This window comes from Palaemon carinicauda, chromosome 3 (genome assembly GCF_036898095.1).
Source record: "Palaemon carinicauda isolate YSFRI2023 chromosome 3, ASM3689809v2, whole genome shotgun sequence".
Classification (NCBI taxonomy): domain Eukaryota; kingdom Metazoa; phylum Arthropoda; class Malacostraca; order Decapoda; family Palaemonidae; genus Palaemon; species Palaemon carinicauda.
In genome coordinates, this window is record NC_090727.1 from 76,495,314 (window position 1) to 76,517,048 (window position 21,735).

At 43.4% G+C, this 21,735-nt stretch overlaps 1 long non-coding RNA gene across 1 annotated transcript in view; it reads left to right on the plus strand.

The window, feature by feature from the left end:
- LOC137638346 (uncharacterized) overlaps positions 1-19,895 on the plus strand; it is a 34,857-nt gene extending 14,962 nt beyond the window's left edge. Inside the window, exons 2-3 of the long non-coding RNA XR_011044085.1 lie at positions 8,539-8,707; positions 10,991-19,895. This is a non-coding gene — a long non-coding RNA (uncharacterized lncRNA). The remainder of the gene's footprint in view (positions 1-8,538; positions 8,708-10,990) is intronic.
- Positions 19,896-21,735: the final 1,840 nt, after the last annotated feature.

Genomic DNA, 21,735 nt, shown 5'->3' on the forward strand with positions numbered 1-21,735 from the left:
GTAACTAACGACATCTCGTATATTGACAGCTGAAGTTCAGTCAATCTGTAGACATATTCTTACTAAAGAACGTTACTTTGTAAAGTTAGGGAAAATACAAATTACTTGTGATATAATTCATTTTACATTTCAAGTTTAAAAGTATATTGTGCATTTTATTAAATCAAACCGGACGGGTAAAAAGACATAGAAATATACCAAAGTGTTTTATGTATTTAAGAACTTTGATTGTAATCTAACAGTTTTTGAGTTATAGAGTTAGGCAAATTGAACATTCGCAAATGCAGAACGTTTTTTTAGAAGGATTTAGATCTAATGTATTATAATATTCTGTAAAAATAGCATTTTTTAAAATGGGGAAAAGTATATTAGAAAGTATTAATTATTTGTTAATAGTTATCTGCATCCAGGAGTCTATAAAACCAGGCCAGAAGGGATTTTTATTCATTAATACTGTTGTGCGAGTTTTAATGCAATATTTTAATGAGTTGGTGCATTGTAAGCTAAGACTCGATAGTCGTTAGACAGTTAGGCTTTGTAATTTTAAAAAGCAACGTTTAAAGTTTAATAAATTTTTCCAATATGTCATTTTTATATTTACCTCCGCCACCAATCTTGGAAGGAGGTTAAGTTTGTTTGTGAACAGCTTCCTGGCCACAATTTTAATCATAGAGTAATGAAACTGGCAGGGATTAACTGTTATGTAATTAGCTGGAAATTATTAAATTTTGAAAGGTCAAGGTCAAGGTCACAGTCGAGCAAAATGTCCAATTCACGTAATCTTTCATAAGTTTTGACATCTTTCTCAGAGAGACTTCAAACTTGGTTCAAATTTAAGTGTATTGAAATCCATGCCAATTAAAGGCCGATTCACACGACCCGTTTTCTTTCTGACAGGCTGGGTGGTGGCTAACCTCCGTCAAAATGGTGTACATTCACACGAGGCGTTCCGTATCCGTTTACCAGCGCGCAGTTTTCATTGTATACTTAGAATCTGTCATGTGAACACCGAGTAAATTACGATAATTTTGACACAGATGTTGGTTGATAACTGTGTTGATAAAATAAGTGAGGCAACTTCATTATACTTTATGCACAGCCAAGAATATTAGAATGATGATAGATTCACCTGTTTTATTTAATGCCTCTCCAGTCATTTTCCATATCTTTTATTTATGTGAATTATTTCTATACATCTTGTTTGCCATGTCAAATATCTCCTCATACCCTTGAAAAGGTTCAATTAACCTCTCATACATGGTGTCAACAACAAAATAACTAATTTCTATGACTATACTATGAGGAAAAGTCGGGGTTGTAGGCCACAAAACGAACGGGTACGATACAGTTCCTCATTCACACAAAACATCATCCACCCGTTGGTTGCGACGGATGGCTAACGGACGTCAAACCGGACGAGGTTTCTTGGAAAGAAAGCCGGGCCGACTCGGACGGCTGACGTCCAAGGGCCGCCGTCTGCCTAACGGGTCGTGTGAACAGTTGCATTTGAATACAAGTAAGAAAGCTAGACGCCGGTTAACCGATGGCCAGCCTGTCGGAAAGAAAACGGGTCGTGTGAATCGGCCTTAATACATGTTAAGGTCAAGGTCGAGAAATAAGGTGCCGCGGCGGAGGTCTGCACTCTACTGAGTGCCCTTCTAGTTTTAAAAAGCAACACTAAAAAGGTTGATATAATTATATATCTGTAGTTTTTATATTTGTTCATACGATAACTTGATTTGTGTAAGTTAGCAAAACAGTCATGTAAACTGAAGTAAATTTATTCATGTATGAAATGTATAAAATGTATTTGCTGATTCACTTATGGTTAATGTTAGTGATTTTCTGGATTCTTTATATGTATGTGTTTAAATCTATGATTAGGTGACACCAATATGACTTTTTTAAATATGTATTTAACTTAGCCGGTGAATATATAATAGCTGCTGCTCAGCGGCTCGACAGAAAACACACTCAAAAACTCGCGAGCGATCGCTATGAAGGTTGCGGGTGTGCCCACCAGCGCCAACTATCGGCCAGATACCACTCTTGCATGTAAACAAACCCTTCAATTCTTCTCTGTCGACCTTGACGACAAGACGTATCAATACTCGCTGTAAAACCTGGAGTTTTCTCAACATATTTGGTGAAGTACTTCATTTTGGTTTGAGCTTTCGCAGTGCAGGTGTTTTTCCTCAACTTAAACTCTTGAACTCTTTATTGAACAGATTTATTGTTGATGACTTGGATTGTTTTTTGGACTTTCTTTGACTAATTCAAAATGGCTGACCCTTCACAAGTACCTAGATTTCATAAGTGTAATGCTAGGGACTGTAATAGGTGTCTTCCAAAGGCATCTCTCGACCCACATACTGTGTGTTCCAATTGTCGGGGTAAAACCTGTCAATTGGGAGATCGGTGTGAGGAATGCGTGGGCCTTTCGGAATTCGATTGGCTCGAATACGATAAGTATGCACGTAGGCTAGAGAGAGATAGGGTAAGGAGGAGTTCATCTAGGTCAGTAGATTTTTCCTCTCCACATGCCCCTGAACCTAATCCTTCCCCTGTAGTGGTTGTACCTAACCCCCCTTCTGGCACTCAGGAACCATCTATGCAAGACATGTTACGTGCTATTCATGCCTTGGGGGAAAGAGTTGAAGCGTTAGCAACTGATCGTAATCAACTCATGGCTGACGTTAAAGAGCTTAAGTGTCAGAGTGCCACAGCGGAAAATAGTGGGAAAGTGATTAGTGCGCAAAGTGTTGTGAACAGTGTTGCGACCGAGGGTTCGTCTGTTCGTGCCTGTCGTTCACCTAGTCCGAGACCTCTTGCAAGCTCCCAAGCCCAGGGGAGAAGTAATGTCGTACGACTTATGGGTTCGAGAGGCCTTGATCAGCGAACAGACGTTCCCTCTATGGTATCAGGCGTATCTCACCAAGATCGCCCCTACCATAAGACGAGAGAGCCCATTTTTTCCTCGTCTTCCGAAGGCTTTTCGCATAAGAAACCGTGGAGCAAGGTTTCTAGGCCCCTTAAGCGAAAGTCGGTCCCTTCAGGACAGGTCCAGCGTCCTGGATGTAGTCATTGGGACAGTTCTGACCCGTTGCAGTCATCGGATGACAGCTCGCCGCCTAAGCAGCAACGTTACACAGGCTCAGTAAGTCTTGGTGTAGGCAAGGTTGTGCCGTCTCAGACGTTAACCCCGTCGTTTACCGCACCCATTCCCGTGGACCCTAAATGGGTTATACTGCAGGATATGCAGACTAAGCTCGCCTCCCTTATGGAAGACTATTCTGCCGATAAGGTTCACGTTGAGCCTAGCCGTTTATCTCATCGAGATCCTGGCCTTCAGCCGCCTAAACGAACCTTTGTGCGTCCTGTTGACGTTGGCGTAGCTAAGTCACGTCAGTCACGATATGTAGAGCCTCACTCGATGCGGTCTCGTGTTGATTTTCAGCCGCATTTGGACGTTAGGCCACTTACTAATGCTCCTGTTGACGTTCAGGACGTTCGCCAACCATCGGAGTTGACTTGTTTTGACGCTGAGCGTCAACCACCGCAGTCTAGAGTTGTTTTGACTGCTCAGACTAGGCAGTCAAAACAGTCTCGAGTGGACGCCGAGCGTCCTCACGCACCTAATGTTGTTGACAGTTCACAGACTGTTAAGCAGTTACATGACGTTGCGTCCTGGTCCGCTATTAATGCACCAGTACGTGTGGACGCTGCGTGTCAAGCATTGCCAACCCCTTTGCTTGTTTCACAGCAGTTGTCAGATGAGGATCCTTCAGATGAGGACGTTGCTGACCCTCAGCATGATGATCATCCTTCGGATGTAGACGAACCCAGAACAGTTCCTCCATCAATGGACTTTAAGAAAGTCATGTTAATTTTTAAGGAGTTGTTTCCCGATCACTTCGTCGCTGTTGCTCCTCGTTCGCCGCCGTCTGAGTTTTGTTCTAGGCGTACCTGCTAACATACCAGCCTTTACAAAACTTGTCCTCTCTCGCTCATCCAAGAGAGCTTTACGGCTTTTAGGCGACTGGTTGGAAACCAAGAGGAGTTTGGGGAAGACGGCCTTTGCCTTCCCTCCGTCTAAACTCTCGTCTAGATCGAGCGTCTGGTATGCCACGGGAGAAGTTCTCGGCTTGGGAGTCCCTGCCTCTGCCCAGGGCGACTTCTCAAGCCTTGTAGACTCTCCCCGCCGCCTAGCCATGAGACGCTCAAAGATTAGTTGGTCCTCCTCGGACCTTGACCATCTGCTGAAAGGCATTTACTGAGCCTTTGAAGTTTTCAACTTCCTTGACTGGTGTTTGGGAGCCTTAAGTAGGAAAATCTCATCGGCTGATAGAGATGTCTCCTTGCTGATTATGTCCTGTATGGATAAAGCCATCCGCGATGGTTCCAATGAGCTCTCCTCCTCTTTTATGTCGGGAGTCCTAAAGAAGCGAGAGTCCCTTTGCTCTTTTCTGTTGGCAGGAGTTACTCCCTGTCAGAGATCTGAACTGCTCTTTGCTCCCTTATCAAAGTTTTTGTTCCCGGAACATTTGGTTAAGGACATAGCTTCTTCACTCGTGCAGAAGGACACCCATGACTTGGTTGCGTCCTCTGCTCGCAAAGGGACTCCTTCGACATCCTTTTCTGCAAGACCTAGGATAGACACTCCGGCGTCCAGATTTATTCCGCCCTTTCGTGGCAGAGCTCCCAGCAGGGGAAGTACTCGTGCCGAGGGAAAGAGAGGAAAGAAGAGAGGAGCCAAGTCCTCACGTGGCAGAGTCTGACTGCCCGCAGCCTCAGACAGCAGTAGGAGCCAGACTGAAGAACTTCTGGCAAGCCTGGGAGAAGAGGGGCGCAGACCAACAATCTGTGAGGTTGCTCAGAGAGGGGTACAAAATTCCATTTGTACGCAAACCTCCTCTAGCGACTTCCCCCATCGACCTCTCTCCCAGGTACCGAGAGGAGTCAAAGAGACAAGCCCTGAACCTAGAGGTGTGTCTTTTGCTAGAGAAGGGAGCGGTGGTGAAAGTCTCGGGCCTTCAATCACCGGGGTTTTACAACCGTCTCTTCCTAGTACCGAAGAAGACAGGAGGTTGGAGACCGGTGCTAGACGTCAGTGCACTCAACGTCTTTGTTACGAAGACAAAGTTCACCATGGAGACCACGAAATCAGTCTTAGCAGCGGTCAGAAAGGGAGACTGGATGGTCTCTCTCGACCTAAGAGACGCATACTTCCACATCCCCATACACCCAGATTCCCAACCTTTTCTGAGGTTTGTTTTCAACAATGTGGTATACCAGTTTCGGGCCCTGTGCTTTGGCCTAAGTCCTGCTCCTCTCGTGTTTACGAGGCTTATGAGGAATGTAGCAAAATTCCTCCATTTATCGGGAATCCGAGCCTCCCTGTACTTGGACAACTGGCTTCTCAGAGCATCGTCCAGTCATCGCTGTCTGCAGGATCTTCATTGGACATTGGATCTGACCAAGGAATTGGGACTTTTGGTCAACCTAGAAAAGTCCCAGCTGATTCCATCCCAAACTATACTGTATTTAGGGATGGAGATTCGCAGTCCAGTTTTTCGGGCTTTTCCGTCTGCCCCCCGAATAGAGCAAGCCCTGCTCAAAGTCCAACTGATGTTGAAGAGAGAACGATGCTCAGTCAGGAATTGGATGAGTCTAGTAGGAACTCTATCATCCCTGGAGCAGTTTGTCTCGCTAGGAAGGCTACACCTTCGACCTCTCCAGTTCCATCTAGCTTTTCACTGGAAAAAGGACAGGACGTTAGAGACGGTCTCAATCCCGATCTCCGAACCAGTAAAGGCATGCCTGAATTGGTGGAACGACAATATCAGTCTGAGAGAGGGACTTTCCCTAGCAGTTCAGAACCCAAACCACGTACTATTCTCAGACGCGTCGGATTTGGGTTGGGGTGCGACCCTGGACGGTCGGGGATGCTCAGGTCTGTGGACCTCAAGTCAGAGGAGCATGCACATCAACGGCAAGGAGCTTTTGGCAGTCCACCTGGCTTTGATGAACTTCGAGAGTCTCCTTCGAAACAAAGTGGTAGAGATCAACTCCGACAATACCACAGCCTTGGCATACATTTCCAAGCAAGGAGGCACCCACTCCCTGACGCTGTACGAGATCGCAAGGGACCTGCTCATTTGGTCAAGAGATCGAGGCATCTCCCTGTTAATGAGGTTTATCCAGGGCGACTTGAACGTCTTAGCAGACTGCCTCAGTCGGAGGGGTCAGGTAATTCCTACGGAATGGACCCTCTACAAGGACGTGTGCAAGAGTCTTTGGGCGTCTTGGGGTCAACCCACCATAGACCTCTTTGCAACCTCGATGACCAAGAGACTTCCAATCTATTGCTCTCCAGTCCCAGACCCAGCAGCAATACACATAGACGCATTTCTTCTAGATTGGTCTCATCTGGACCTATATGCATTCCCACCATTCAAGATTGTCAACAAGGTACTGCAGAAGTTCGCGTTCGCCTCTCACGAAGGGACAAGGTTGACGTTAGTTGCTCCCCTCTGGCCCGCGAGAGAATGGTTCACCGAGGTACTTCGATGGCTGGTAGACTTTCCAAGAAGTCTTCCTCTAAGAGTAGATCTGTTACGTCAGCCCCACGTAAAGAATGTACACCAAAGCCTCCCCGCTCTTCGTCTGACTGCCTTCAGACTATCGAAAGACTCTCTAGAGCTCGAGGCTTTTCGAAGGAGGCAGCCAGTGCGATTGCAAGAGCGAGGAGAGCTTCTACCATTAGAGTATACCAGTCGAAGTGGGAAGTCTTCCGAGACTGGTGCAAGTCAGCATCTGTATCCTCGTCCAGTACCTCTGTAGCCCAAATCGCTGATTTTCTCTTACACCTGAGAAAAGTTCGCTCCCTTTCAGCTACCACGATCAAGGGCTACAGGAGCATGTTGGCTTCGGTCTTCCGGCATAGAGGCTTAGATCTTTCCAACAATAAAGATCTACAAGATCTCCTTAAGTCTTTTGAAACCTCTAAGGAACGTCGTTTGGCTACTCCTGGATGGAACTTAGACGTGGTCCTAAGGTTCCTCATGTCAGACAGGTTTGAGCCTTTACATTCAGCCTCCCTGAAGGATCTCACTCTTAAGACTCTTTTCCTGGTGTGCTTGGCCTCGGCTAAAAGAGTCAGTGAACTTCATGCCTTCATCATTCATTCAGTAAGAACATCGGCTTTTCTACAGAAAAAGCCACTTGTTCTCTTCAACTTGGTTTCCTGGCCAAAAATGAACTGCCTTCTCGTCCTTGGCCTAAATCTTTTGATATTCCTTGCTTATCAGAGATCGTAGGCAACGAACTGTAAAGAGTGTTATGTCCCGTTAGAGCTCTTAAGTTATATTTAGCTCGTACTAAGCCATTACGAGGTAAATCTGAAGCATTATGGTGTTCGGTTAAGAAACCATCCTTACCTATGTCAAAGAATGCTTTGTCATATTTTATCAGATTTTTAATACGAGAAGCTCATTCCCACTTGAATGAGGAAGACCAATCTTTGCTTAAGGTTAAGACGCACGAGATTAGAGCTATAGCAACCTCCGTGGCCTTCAAGCAAAATAGATCTCTGCAAAGTATCATGGACGCGACTTTTTGGAGAAGCAAGTCAGTGTTCGCGTCATTTTACTTGAAAGATGTCCAGACTCTTTACGAGGACTGCTACACACTGGGTCCATTCGTTGCAGCGAGTGCAGTAGTGGGTGAGGGTTCTACCACTACACTTCCCTAATTCCAATATCCTTTTTAATCTGTCTCTTGAAATGATTTTAATATTGTTTTTTATGGGTTGTACGGAAGGCTAAGAAGCCTTTCGCATCCTGGTTGATTTGGCGGGTGGTCAAAGTCATTTCTTGAGAGCGCCCAGATTAGGGGTTTGATGAGGTCCTGTTAGTATGGGTTGCAACCCTTCATACTTCAGCTCCTGGGAGTCTTTCAGCATCCTAAGAGGATTGCTGGGCTTCGTGAGGAAGACAGACTTACAAGGCAGAGTAATCGTCTAAGTCAACTTCCTTACCAGGTACCTATATTTTTTGGTTTTGTTATATTGATAACTGTCAAAAACTCTTAGCATATACGCTGTAAACTTAATTAACTCTGGTCTCTACCCACCGCCTTGGGTGTGAATCAGCTATTATATATTCACCGGCTAAGTTAAATATTTAAAAATGATATTTTAATTATAAAATAAATTTTTGAATATACTTACCCGGTGAATATATAAATTAAAGGCCCTCCCTTCCTCCCCATTAGAGACGCAGCGGGACGAGAAGAATTGAAGGGTTTGTTTACATGCAAGAGTGGTATCTGGCCGATAGTTGGCGCTGGTGGGCACACCCGCAACCTTCATAGCGATCGCTCGCGAGTTTTTGAGTGTGTTTTCTGTTGAGCCGCTGAGCAGCAGCTATTATATATTCACCGGGTAAGTATATTCAAAAATTTATTTTATAATTAAAATATATTTTATATCGGTTAATAAAATTGCAGTTGAATATATATATGATTTTCAATTTGCAGGTGACCTACGATGCAGGATGTGTCAAGGACAGAGGCAATGTAGGCGACCTGTAATAAGTCTCCGTTGGGAGAAGGGTGTCTCTCTCTCTCTCTCTCCGAGCCTCACCCTTCGGCTCCTCCATCGGGATAGCGTACTCCCTGTCTTAACAGTTTCTACAGCCTTATAAAGGTTTGTCTCTCGGTTAATAGGTCTAGAAAATTACTTTTTGGATTATTTATATTATTTGATAACTTGTGATTTTTCCTCAGTCTTAGAGTACAGAAGTCCTAGCTTACGAACAAATAGGTTCCAAGAATCTGTCTTATATGTCGATTGTTAAATTTTATTGTAGAATGAGCTTAACCTAACTCGCATGCCTACAACGTTTAGCTTCAAAAGTCGAGAAATAGTTTTTTAATTTGAAATCAAAATGTTATGTTCATAGCTCTGTCTATCACCAGCGTAACTCAAAAAGTTATATGTGAATTTTTATGAAAATTACGGGATATTTCAGAAATGGGCTGACTTAGAAGTAGTAATATTTTGGATGTAATTGGCCCCGCATTTGTACCTCTGCCATTGAAGTTGGGAGGAGGTAATGTTTTTGTCCCTTTTTGTCCGTTTGTCTGTGAACAACTTTTACGGATTCATTTTTATATCGAGACGTTGAATTGATCTAATTTTGAAAGTCCTAGGTCAAAGGTCAAGGTCAGCTGAATTAACCCTAACCTCAACCCCAAGTTCACATATGGTTTTCACACAGATTTCAAATACGCCTACGGTCTAGATTGATTCTTGGAAAGGCAAGCTGGTTTTGAGAAATAAGCTACCGTGGCGGAGGTCTGCACCCTGAGTGCTTTTCTAGTGTTATCATAGAGTAGATTCATTCGCAGGCAATATTTGAGAAAAGGGAAGGTTGGTCCTATGTAGACTTCAGCTTTTTCCAATTGATGTCTACCAGTATATAATTAGAAGTTCTCGTTGCTCTTCACCACCCTAGACTGATAGGGTTGCTCAGATACCATCTGTTGTGTTCTACTTACTGAGGGTAATGTGATTTAAAACTTAGATTAACTGTGTGTGCCAATTTATCTCAACTTTTACGAAAAAGAGGAAGCCAATTCACTCTTCTTAAAGTATTTTATTTTTCCTTTTTTTCCTCACTGGGCTAATTTCCCTGTTGGTGCCCTGGGCTTATAGTATCCTGTTTTTTCCAACCAGGGTTGTAGCTTAGCTACTATTAATAATGATAATAATAATCTCCATTGTTTTGGGTTAGCGTGAGTCTCTGACACTATGGAATTAGTGTTCAAACTTATAGATCATGTAGTTGTGAACTACTCATTATTGTCAGGTTTACTTAAGTTTATTTATTTTTTTTTTTTTTTGCCTTGTCTCCAGACATCTTGAGGTTTTTAATGTTTCTTTTCCTTATAAGAGCTTTTCTTCATCAGCATAATTGATGTAAAACAAAACGGAAATTGAATTGAGAACCCCAAAATTGCGCGCCTGAGGAGAACTGAACTCAGTAATGATTGGATAATATTTAGGCAGATTTTGTGTTATTTAATGTAAATTTGACATGAGATATAAGTCTTGCAGTTTATTATTTAGGTTATTAATACATACATATACCAAGGCACTTCCCCCAATTTGGGGGGGTAGCCGACATCAAACAAATGAAACAAAAAAGGGGACGTCTCCTCTCTATGTTCCTCCCAGCCTGACAAGGGACTCAACCGAGTTCGGCTGGTACTGCTAGAGTGCCACAGCCCCTACCCTCCCACATTATCCACCACAGCTGAAGCTTCATAATGCTGAATCCCCTACTGCTGCTACCTCCGCGGTCATCCAAGGCACCGGAGGAAGCAGCAGGGCCTACCGGAACTGCGTCACAATCGCTTGCCATTCATTCCTATTTCTAGCACGCTCTCTTGCCTCTCTCACAGTTATTAATACTTAAAATATATTAAGATACATTTTATGATTAAAGAACTGACATGGGATTTTGTGTTTTAGAAAAGCTATACTGTATAAATGTACATTAATAATATGCAGAATATCACTGGTTTATTTAAATATTCTATTCCAAAGTTTCATTTTAACCAGAGTCATTTTATTTGTATTATACAAATGAGATAAACTTAAAGGTTTGAATCTGAAGAACTAATCTTGTCGGCCATTTTGAGAGAGAAGAATAATGTACTAATGTATGGAATAATCAAAACTATTTTATAAGATTCTATGGTTTTATATAGGGAAGAAGGGCTGAACCTAGTGGCCTATTCATAGTAAACACTAAAAAGATATGAACTACTTATTTAAGTACGGCCGTACTTATTTGAATTGTTACTTAACGAAGCAAGCTGTTCTTCCTCCTATCAGACCAATGATGAACATTTTAAATACTTTATTACAGAAATCTTAAAACAAAGGTAGAGACCATTTGATAACTTTTCTCTTTTATTGCAGATAATCTTCCTTCAGTAATTGGGGCAGAAAGATCTTTAGCCAGAAGAATTCAAGAAGGCTTTGCAAGTGCCCAAATGCAATATAGTGCAGTTGGAGTTTTACGAAGACCCTGATGGGCTCCAGGAGTCTTACGAAGCCCCAAGTCAACTCGGTCTTACAAAGCCGCCAATGGACGCCAGGAGTGTTACGAAGTCCCCAATGAACTTCAGGAGTCTTACAAAGCCCCCAATGGACTCCAGGAGTGTTAACGAAGCTCTCGGGTGACTCCAAGAGTCTTCAGAATCCCCCAGTGCACTCCAGGAGTGTGAACGAAGCTCTCGTCCACTCCAAGAGTCTTAAAGAAGCCATGAAAAGTTGCAAAACAGATGGAAAATCATGACTGGCCTCACCGCTGCTAAAACAAAAAATGTATTTTGTCACTCGGGTAGATTGTATAAAAAATGTTGGCACCAAAGGTATTGGGTTTTATCACAAGCTTTAATTCATTTTAATTTATTTATTTAATCTTTTTAATTCTTTCTTTTTCACATTTAGATGTAATAGGAATGTGTGTGATTTATAGTTGTTCCGTAACTGGAATACAAACCACGCTATTTAATAGGGGTATTACTTTCGGCGTAGCTGAAATGACGAACCATTAAAATTTAACGAGGGTTTACTACCCACACCGCTAGTTAGCGGGGGTAGGGGCGGGTAGCTTGCTACCCCCCCCCCCTCTCACACACACCTGTGCTTGAACTCACTTTGCTCTTGGCTCGGATGGTAGTCGGACGTGTCCGCTTTCATCCTCGCCGCTCATTGGCAGCCATTAATGCTTTTTTTTTCTCTCTCTTTTTGACAGGTTTTTTGTGTGAAGTTGGCCTCTGCTATTGTGCGAACCTGCCCTGGATTACCCGACCGCCCCTGCGGAACATTCATGTCGGCAGTCGAGACAGACCCTCGCACCCTTTGCCCTTACTGTAGAGGTCAACGGTATGATAGTGATAATAAGTGTAGTGAGTGCAGGGATTGGTCTACCTCCCAGTGGGAGAGGTTTTCGCGGCGACTTAAGAAGTCCAGAGGGGATATTTCTCCTTTGAAGGTTTCTTTGAAAGGAGAAAAACCCAAGGACTCTTCCGTTGCTCAAACCTCCTCCGAAGCTCCCACTCGGTCGGTCTCTTTCGAGAGACCGTCGAGTGGTAGCGTAGACCGTTGTACTGTTTTCCAAGCTCGGGGTTCGAGAGATGGCGTTGCCTCCCCTAGCAAGGCAGCTCCACCTCTCCCCCCTGGGGGGAGGATGTGTCACTAATCCATCTTTTACAGCTTTGGTCTTCCTTGGGGCTCGAGGGTTCGCCCTCCAAGGAAGCCTTACTTGACTACATCCGATTGGGTGCCGCTGTCAAGCAATCGCCGACTCCGGCAGAGGTTGATCCTCTGTCGATTGTTGACGTTGTGGTGTCAGAGGTATCCAATGCGGTATCTCCTAATACCTCTGCCTCTTCAAATCTCGCAGTAGCTGAAGGCTTAGTTTCTCCCGTTCCTGTTCAACCAACGAGGGAGAAACTAAGTCCAACAGTCTCTCCTGCTAGTGTTTCTTCCCCTCGGGGGAGTTCACTTACAGAGACTCCTCTTCGGAGGACTGCAGAAGGTCAGCTTGCTGATCCAACGGCCCCCAGAGGGCGTATCCGTCGCAAGGCTCGCCTTCCTCTTCGCCAGAGAGGCCTTCCTTCACCTGCGGTGAGGAGGCGACTCTTTGGTTCTACATCTTTGTTGCAGTCCACCGCAGAGGAGCCTCTTCAGCGATCACCGACTGTTCCTGCTTTGGTCCTGGACCTCTCAGCGGATCGTTCGCGATCCCCTTCGGTGGAAGGTCGTCCTTTCAAAGGACACGTCGACCGTCCACCTGTCAGACCTGCCGACCTGCCGCCACCGTTCCTGAGTGCTGATGCGCGCTACACGCCGACGAAACCTGACCTTCACGCTCGTAAGGCATTTAACCCTAATACGGGACATCAAGGGTGTATGCGCCAATGCGCAGATACTTCCCTCACGCGCTATGCTAACAATGAGCATATGCGCCCACGTTGACCTGCACGCCAGGCTTTGCCTGAGCTAGCACGCCCACGCCCAGCTACGTGCCATCCAGCGCCAGCGCTCTCCTGCGCGCCATCATCCTCCTGCGCGCCAGCGTTCTCCTACAAGTCAGTGATCTCCTGCGCGCCAGCGCCCACGCGCAGCAATCATCTCTCCTGCGTGCCCACGATCTTCGGATCTGGGCGCTGTTGGGACGTCGATTTTGACTTCTCCCACGCACCAGCGCTCGCCAACGCGCCAACAGCTTTCTCCAGCGCGCCAGTGCTCGCCATCGCACCGACACGCGCCCACGAGGATACACGCGCGCCCGGGCCCATCCTCTCCTGCAGTTGCGCGCCACCATTCTGATGCGCGCCCACGTGCATAGGCTTTAACTGCGCGGCCGTGCGCCAGGGGTATGTCTCCTGCGCGTGCGCACCCCCTACGTTTTGGGGCGCGCAAACTCACTCGCGTGTTCAACGCCCTGATCCTGCGCGGTATCAGTCTCCTGCGCGCTCTCCTGTGCGCCTACAGTCTCCCTCGCGCGCTCCTACGTGCCATCAGTCTCCCACACGCTCATCAGCAGTCTCCCGCGCGCGAGGCCTGGTATTCCCCATCGCACGAGCGTCAATACCCTCCTGCGCGCGAGGTTGCTGGACAACGCACGGCAAGGTCGCCATCGCCGCATTCCCCTCCCCGCAAACGCATAACAGCGCGTATTGCGGAGGAAGAGAAACGTCCAGAGGGGTCCAGGATCTATTTTCCTTTTCAGGCGCCCACCTATGGGAACTCCTCCCAGGGATCCTTCTATCCTTGTCCCTTCAGAGGGAGTGTCTGACAGCGCGTCTGTCAGTCAACAACCTTGGTTTGGTGTAAATGTCAGGATGCCTGAAAACTTTAAATCATTCATTCATTGGTGCACTAATCAGAGCAGTTACGTAGGCGTTCAAACCTGTTCTCTTTGAGTTAGGTCACAGATCCTTGGCTGTTTCTACTCCTCTGAAGAGAAAAAGAGGAGTTCCGGATGCGGTAACTTCTCCAAGGGCTAAGTTGACTCCACGCAAGCCTTCGAGGCAGGTTCCTTCACTCGCCCAGACCTTCTCTCCTTCCCTGACGGACGAGTACTTCCCGTCCTCAGGGGAATCACGTAAGGTGAGACGTTCCCCCATCGCACCAATGAGGGAAAACCCCTCCTCGCGCTGAGAAGTCTTCCCAAGCAGGGGTGGGAAAGAACTTGCCACCTTCTATGTTGGAGTCTTACATCCTTCCCAGGAAGGAGTCGAAGGACTCGAAGACTTTACCAAAGTCTTCTATAAGACATAGGACGGAGCCAACTTGCAACTCGGAAAACGTCCGCGACTCTCCCCAAGACTCTGAGCCTTTGGGGACAGGAGACTTCGCTGCAAGTCCATCGTCAGGAGGAGAACAGCAAGAGTCAGAGCATGCATTTTGGCAAGTTCTGACTCTAATGAGGGCTTTCAATGGGTTTGCTGACTCAGAGATCCCTCCTTGAGAGGGCAAGGACACGGTCTTGGACCAGGTATTCAGTACTCAGAAACCTTCTAAGGCCAGTGCGGCTCTGCCCTGGTCTCGGGGTTAAGAGTACCAGGGACAAGATCACTGTACAGCTCTCCGAGATGTCCTCCTCCAACCGTTCCAGTGCCGGCAGCAAGCTTCTCCCACCTCCTCGCGTACAGCAAAGGAGGTACTTTGAGATCTTGGAGGAGCCTTGTTTAGCTCTTCCTCTACACCATTCGTTGGAAGAGCTTACCAGGGGAGTCCCTCTTGAGAGACTCCAACCGGCAGGTCTCGTTCTCGGCAACCGAGGTCCTTAACCAGGAGAAGGTTGCGAAGTGTGCTATGCAAGCCACGTTTACATCTGGTTAGGGACCTCAGGTATCCTGATACGTTCTGAGGATTTCTCCAAAGAACGTACCAGGAAATCTATGGAGACGTTCCTTCTCTCAGGCACTCACACGATAGAGTTTCGGGCCCAGCAAGTCTCGAACTTGTGGGCAAACACCATGTTGAAACGTCGGGATGCGGTGGCTGAAAAATTCCATCAGAAGGTCCCTAGCACCAAGATCAATAGGCTCAGGCATTCTTCCTTAGAAGGAACGATCCTGTTTGAGCCTAAGGAACAGGCCGCTGAGAGGTGGAGGAAGTCTCACCAAGACTCCCTCCTTCATAGGGCTTTGACATCTAAACCCTATAAGCCTCCAGCACCCCAGCAGTCCCGTCCGACCAAGACCACAAAACCAACGGCAGCAGCGAAGACAGTGGTGTCTAAGCCCTTTCCTGTCAAAGATAGGAAAGGCAAAAAGTTCTCCAGAGGAGGTAAGAATCCTAGTGGGAGCAACCGAGGCTGCAAACGCTAGGATTGGCAGTCCCCCTGCATGTCCACCAGTGGGGGGATGCCTACAAAGTTGCGCAGATAGGTGGCAGCAACTCGCGGCCGATTCCTGGACGATTTCCATAATCAGTGAGGGATATCGCGTCCCGTTGACAACATCTCTACCTCCCCTGACGACGAATCCAGTGTCATTGAGCTCCCTTGCCATGGGATCAGCAAAGGGGCAAGCCCTTCGGGTAGAAGTCCAGACCCTGTTGAAGAAGGGCGCTCTCCAAGATGTCCTCGACGGGTCTCCAGGCTTCTTCACACAACTCTTTCTTGTAAAGAAGGCGTCTGGAGGCTGGAGACCAGTCATCGACCTCTCGGCTTTTATTTAACAGCAAACTTCCTATATACTTTTTACAGTCTTTAGTTTTCCCAATTCAGTTCCTCTTTCGAAGTGATTTTCTTCAGTGATCATTTTCTTATCTTCAAAACCTCTTTTAAGACATTCTGGTTTACAATTTCCTTGCTCTGTGTGGTCATTAAAAGTGGTTGGTAAGTTTGAGTTCATCATCATCATCATCATCATCATCATTTCCTACGCCTATTGACGTAAAGGGCCTCGGTTAGATTTCGCCAGTCGTCTCTATCTTGAGCTATTAAATCAATACTTCTCCATTCCTCATCACCTACTTTACGATTCATAGCCCTCAGCCAAGTAGGCCTGGATCTTCCAACTCTTCTAGTGACTTGTGGAGCCCAGTTGAAAGGTTGGTGAACTAATATCTCTTGGGGAGTGCGAAGAGCATGCCCAAACCATCTCCATCTACCCCTCGCCATGATCTTATCCAGATATGGCTCGCGAGTAATCTCTTATAGTTTCATTTCTAATCCTGTCCTGCCATTTAACTCCCAATATCCTCCTAAGGGCTTTGTTCTCAAATCTACTAAATCTGTTGGAGATTGTTTCACTGTCATACCATGACTTATGTCCATATAATAATAATATATTCTAAAGTTGAATTAGAATATTCTAAAGAACTGTATATTTAGTAGAATACATTACCAATATTCTCTAGTTTCATAAGTAATCACAAATGTATCATAGAAAATTGTGGTCAAACTTAATTTCAATTGGTTTTGTAGCCTCTAAATTTACCATTTTGGAAGCGTAAACATTGTAAAGGTCGATTAAGGAAAGAACTGCTAGTGATTTGAGCCCTCTGGAAGCTTTTTAAATTTTGAAAGTTCACTGAATGTTGAGGATAATAGGGAGGCAGATATAATTGCTGTTCCAGGTGTTGAGGTGCCAGTGATGGGAGATGAGAATGAGAGAGAGATTACAATAGAGGAAGTGAGAAGAGCACTAGATGAAACGAGAGTAGGAAAAGCATCTGGTATGGATGGTGTGAGAGCTGAGATGTTGAAGGAAAGGGGTGTGACTGTACTTGAATGGTTGGTGAGATTGTTTAATATGTGTTTTTGTATTGTCAATGGTACCAGTAGATTGGGTTTGTGCATGTATTGTACCACTATATAAGGGTAAAGGAGATGTGCATGAGTGTTGTAATTCAAGAGGTATTAGTTTGTTGAGTGTAGTTGGAAAAGTGTATGGTAGAGTACTGATTAATAGGATTAAGGATAAAACAGAGAATGCAATCTTGGAAGTACAGGGTGGTTTTAGAAGAGGTAGGGGTTGTATGAATCAGATTTTTACAGTTAGGCAGATATGCAAGAACTATTTACCAAAAGGTAAGGAGGTGTATGTTGCGTTTATGGATCTGGAGAAAGCGTATGATAGAGTTGATAGGGAAGCAATGTGGAATGTGATGAGGTTATATGGAGTTGGTGGAAGGTTGTTGCAAGCAGTGAAAAGTTTCTACAAAGGTAGTAAAGCATGTGTTAGAATAGGAAATGAAGTGAGTGATTGGTTTCTGGTGAGAGTGGGGCTGAGACAGGGATGTGTGATGTCGCCGTAGTTGTTTAACTTGTATGTTGATGGAGTGGTGAGAGAGGTGAATGCTCGAGTGTTTGGACGAGGATTAAAACTGGTAGACGAGAATGACCATGAATGGGAAGTAAATCAGTTTTTGTTTGCGGATGATACTGTACTGGTTGCAGACACAGAAGAGAAGCTTGGACGATTAGTGACAGAATTTGGAAGTGTGTGTGAGAGAAGGAAGTTGAGAGTTAATGTGGGTAAGAGTAAGGTTATGAGATGTACGAGAAGGGAAGGTGGTGCAAGGTTGAATGTCATGTTGAATGGAGAGTTACTTGAGGAGGTGGATCAGTTTAAGTACTTGGGGTCTGTTGTTGCAGCAAATGGTGGAGTGGAAGCAGATGTACGTCAGAGAGTCAATGAAGGTTGCAAAGTGTTGGGGGCAGTTAAGGGAGTAGTAAAAAATAGAGGGTTGGGCATGAATGTAAAGAGAGTTCTATTTGAGAAAGTGATTGTACCAACTGTGATGTATGGATCGGAGTTGTGGGGAATGAAAGTGATGGAGAGACAGAAATTGAATGTGTTTGAGATAAAGTGTCTAAGGAGTATGGCTGGTGTATCTCGAGTAGATAGGGTTAGGAACGAAGTGGTGAGAGTGAGAACGGGTGTAAGAAATGAGTTAGCGGCTAGAGTGGATATGAATGTGTTGAGGTGGTTTGGCCATGTTGAGAGAATGGAAAATGGCTGTCTGCTAAAGAAGGTGACGAATGCAGGAGTTGATGGGAGAAGTACAAGAGGAAGACCAAGATTTGGGTGGATGGATGGAGTGAAGGAAGCTCTGGGTGATAGGAGGATAGATGTGAGAGAGGCAAGAGAGCGTGCTAGAAATAGGAATGAATGGCGAGCGATTGTGACGCAGTTCCGGTAGGCCCTGCTGCTTCCTCTGATGCCTTGGATGACCGCGGAGGTAGCAGCAGTAGGGGATTCAGCATTATGAAGCTTCATCTGTGGTGGATAATGTGGGAGGGTAGGCTGTGGCACCCTAGCAGTACCAGCTGAACTCGGTCGAGTCCCTTGTCAGGCTGGGAGTAGAGAGTAGAGGTCCCCCTTTATTTTTTTTTTTTTGTTGATGTCAATGGTATGTATGTTATATATATATATATATATATATATATACTGTCTGAGCAAAGGTCTGGCTGTGTTTTTAGCCTTCTGGAAATATACACATTCCATGAAAATTGACTTTTAGAATATATGAACAAAGTTATTTCCTTGATTGATTTGCTTATAGATCTAATTAAATGTTTCACCAGATATTTTATATATTAAATTTTGTTTATCATAATCTGTACAAATTTGAATTTATTTAACTGGAGAGGATAATGTATGTAGACAGGAATTGAATATTTAATTGGAGATTTTAAAAACAATGTAGATCAAGATTAAAAAGAATTTCATGTTTTTAAAGTTATTTTAAATGAGCAATTTTTGTATAATATCTTGAGTCTTGGACAACTAAGACAGTAAGGGATAGGAGAGACAGACAAGTCCACAAAGGTTGTCCATTTCAACCAAATTTTTAGCTATTAAATTTGTCACTTTCATCAAATTGAAAAAATATATTGTATTTTCTGAATAATTTTTGTTTCAAACGTAATGAACTACTGTAGATTTTACTTTGCAACTTTTATTCATATTTTTCATTTTTATATAAAATCTTTGTTTTTCAGCTGAACATTTATCTTGATATTCATAATTTTCATTGAAATAATTTCTTGTTATTTGAGCAACTAATTTATTATATTGTTGCAAGGAATCAAATTAGAGATTCTCAAAATATGATTTTGTATTAATTTTTAATTTCACAAAACTGTAATTTGAAATTATAATTTAATGATTTTTCATTAATTATTAAACTATTAAATGATGATGGTTTTTTGGTCATAAAAATGTATTTTTGTAACATATTTAAATGTTCCTGGATTGTGGTGAACATACCACATCCTTTTGAGGGGTACTGTCGTCATTTTGGTCGAGTGTTGGTCACTAGTAAGTGGTTTAACTTCTCTTAAGGCATTTTATAAATACACTACTGTATAATACAACACCTGTATAGAAGTGAGAGGTACTGTATTACTGATATGAACCTATACATCTCCTCCTGCTTATTCTCTTTAAGCCATAACAATGTTTCCGACATTGTTACAAATTAAAGAAAAACAGAAGGAAATGTATAGTTTGATATATCAGTAATACAGTACCTCTCAAGGCTATACAGCTGTTGTATTATACAGTAGTGCATATCTCAAATGACTTAGTGTATTCACTTACGAGTGACCAATACACGTCCATAATGATGACAGTACTCCTCAAAATGATGTGGTATGTTCACCACAATCCAGGAACATTTAAACTCAATTACAAAATACATTTTTTATGAACTTACACCATGATTCATTTAAGATATATTTTGGGTTAATATTTTATGCCTTTTACTTGCATAATAATGCATCATGATGTACGGAAAATATTACTATGTAAGAATATGTAATCAAAACAAGGACTAATAAAATACATAAGTTCAAGATATACTTTTATTTAATCAAAGTACATAAATAAAAAAATATATTTTTTTAAATTTTATTTTTTCATATACATTAGTGTCCCCCCCAGGATAGGGGCTGACCTCACGGAACTGCTTTGCAGGCACTTGGCGACCTTCCCTTGGTGCCCTGCAGGTCAGAGAATCCGTACCGAGACTATTGTGTCGTGTGCCTTTTATCTGAATGGGAAATTGAGTATCTGGTAACTGTCTTGGTTAATGGGAGAATTGCCACTAAGAGGTCTTACATTTTTGGTTAAAGTGAAATTGGTTTTCTCAAAGTTAGTAAGAAGTTTATATAACTTGAGTTGGTTAAAGTGAAATTGGTTTTCTCAAAGTTAGTAAGAAGTTTATTATAACTTGAGATGAAACTGTCATATTTTATCCTTTATATAAAGTCCTTTGATGTAATTCTTAAAGGTGATTTAAAATGTCATAATTAAAGAGGTAATCTTGAACCAGAATTAGTTGGGAAAATTATAAAGTCACATTTATAGTTTGGTTAACCGACTGATTTTCAAAAGTTCCATTTAATAAACTCAAGAATTGCTTTATAAAATCATGACGATATTAAATTTATATTTTTTACCCATTCAAAGCCAAACACTATCTTTAACGAAGCAAATTCATATTCCTTTTAAAAAATATAAAACTTAATTCCATTTTACATCACGGTCAGATGGAATACTGTCGGCAGAAAGTATGTTTACACAAGATGAGTATCCGTGTACCTATACCATGTGATCGGAAGGTGTACTCTCTATAAGACACTTGGGGTGTCATTTCAGTTTTGTTATATATTCTAATTTCTGTAATGCAATATCATAGAAAATAAGTCCAGTTTAAGAATATAGAATATTAAAAAAAGCATAAGAATTGGCCATAAGTTGCACATTCCTTTCATAAAAAAAAATAATTGTATAAATAATAAATTCCAATTAAAATATAATTCACCAAACTAAGAATGTATTACAAATGTGACCTCAAACTTCAAACACATTTTTTCCATGTATTTACAAATAAATATTTTGATTACAAAAATTATTTAATTATTTCACTACTTTTCATGAAATGGACCTGTTTCATTCCTCCTGAATAAGACATACTTATTGTGAGCTTAGTCAAACGATTGAATAGTGAAATGAAGAATTTATTCAATTGAATTACACAATAGTTAACCTGAATTCTACATTATTCATATCATAGCATCAGAAGAATTATGAAAAACAGCTGAAAAATGTAAATGAATCTTCATTAATGATCAGATGTTTATAATTTACTTAATGTGACGAGTCGCCAACAAATGCACGAGTCTTCGTTTCGACCACATTTTATTAAACCAGGTTTTGAAAACTTCCGAGAAAGCAGCAAAGACCACACACACGTCCGATAGACACCGTTTACACGCGATGCTTCTCTGATGGGCGAAAGACTTTGGAAAAGGGGGTGACATCCATCCGGGGTACTGCCCCGACGTCCGCTAAACTCACCCCAGCGAGACGCCGGATCGAACTAGCGTTGCATTCCCCCGAACAGACGAGATAGCACAGGCAGCGTGCTCGCCCAGGGAAGGCTCCGAGCGACGTGTCTATGGTACTAAGGTGACCTTCAATACCATAAGATACCAGTCGGATACCTTCCTGGGCGGGCAAATTACTGCCTGACCTTTACGTAATATCAAACTATCTGTACATAATAGAGTTATTTCCTGCTTGTTCTGTTAACCAAAAGGCGAGATTTATTTATAATGTCCCTTTCCAATTATGCGGTTTTAACAAATGGCCGTCTGAAATTTCTGATTGTTCTTGATATTGTAT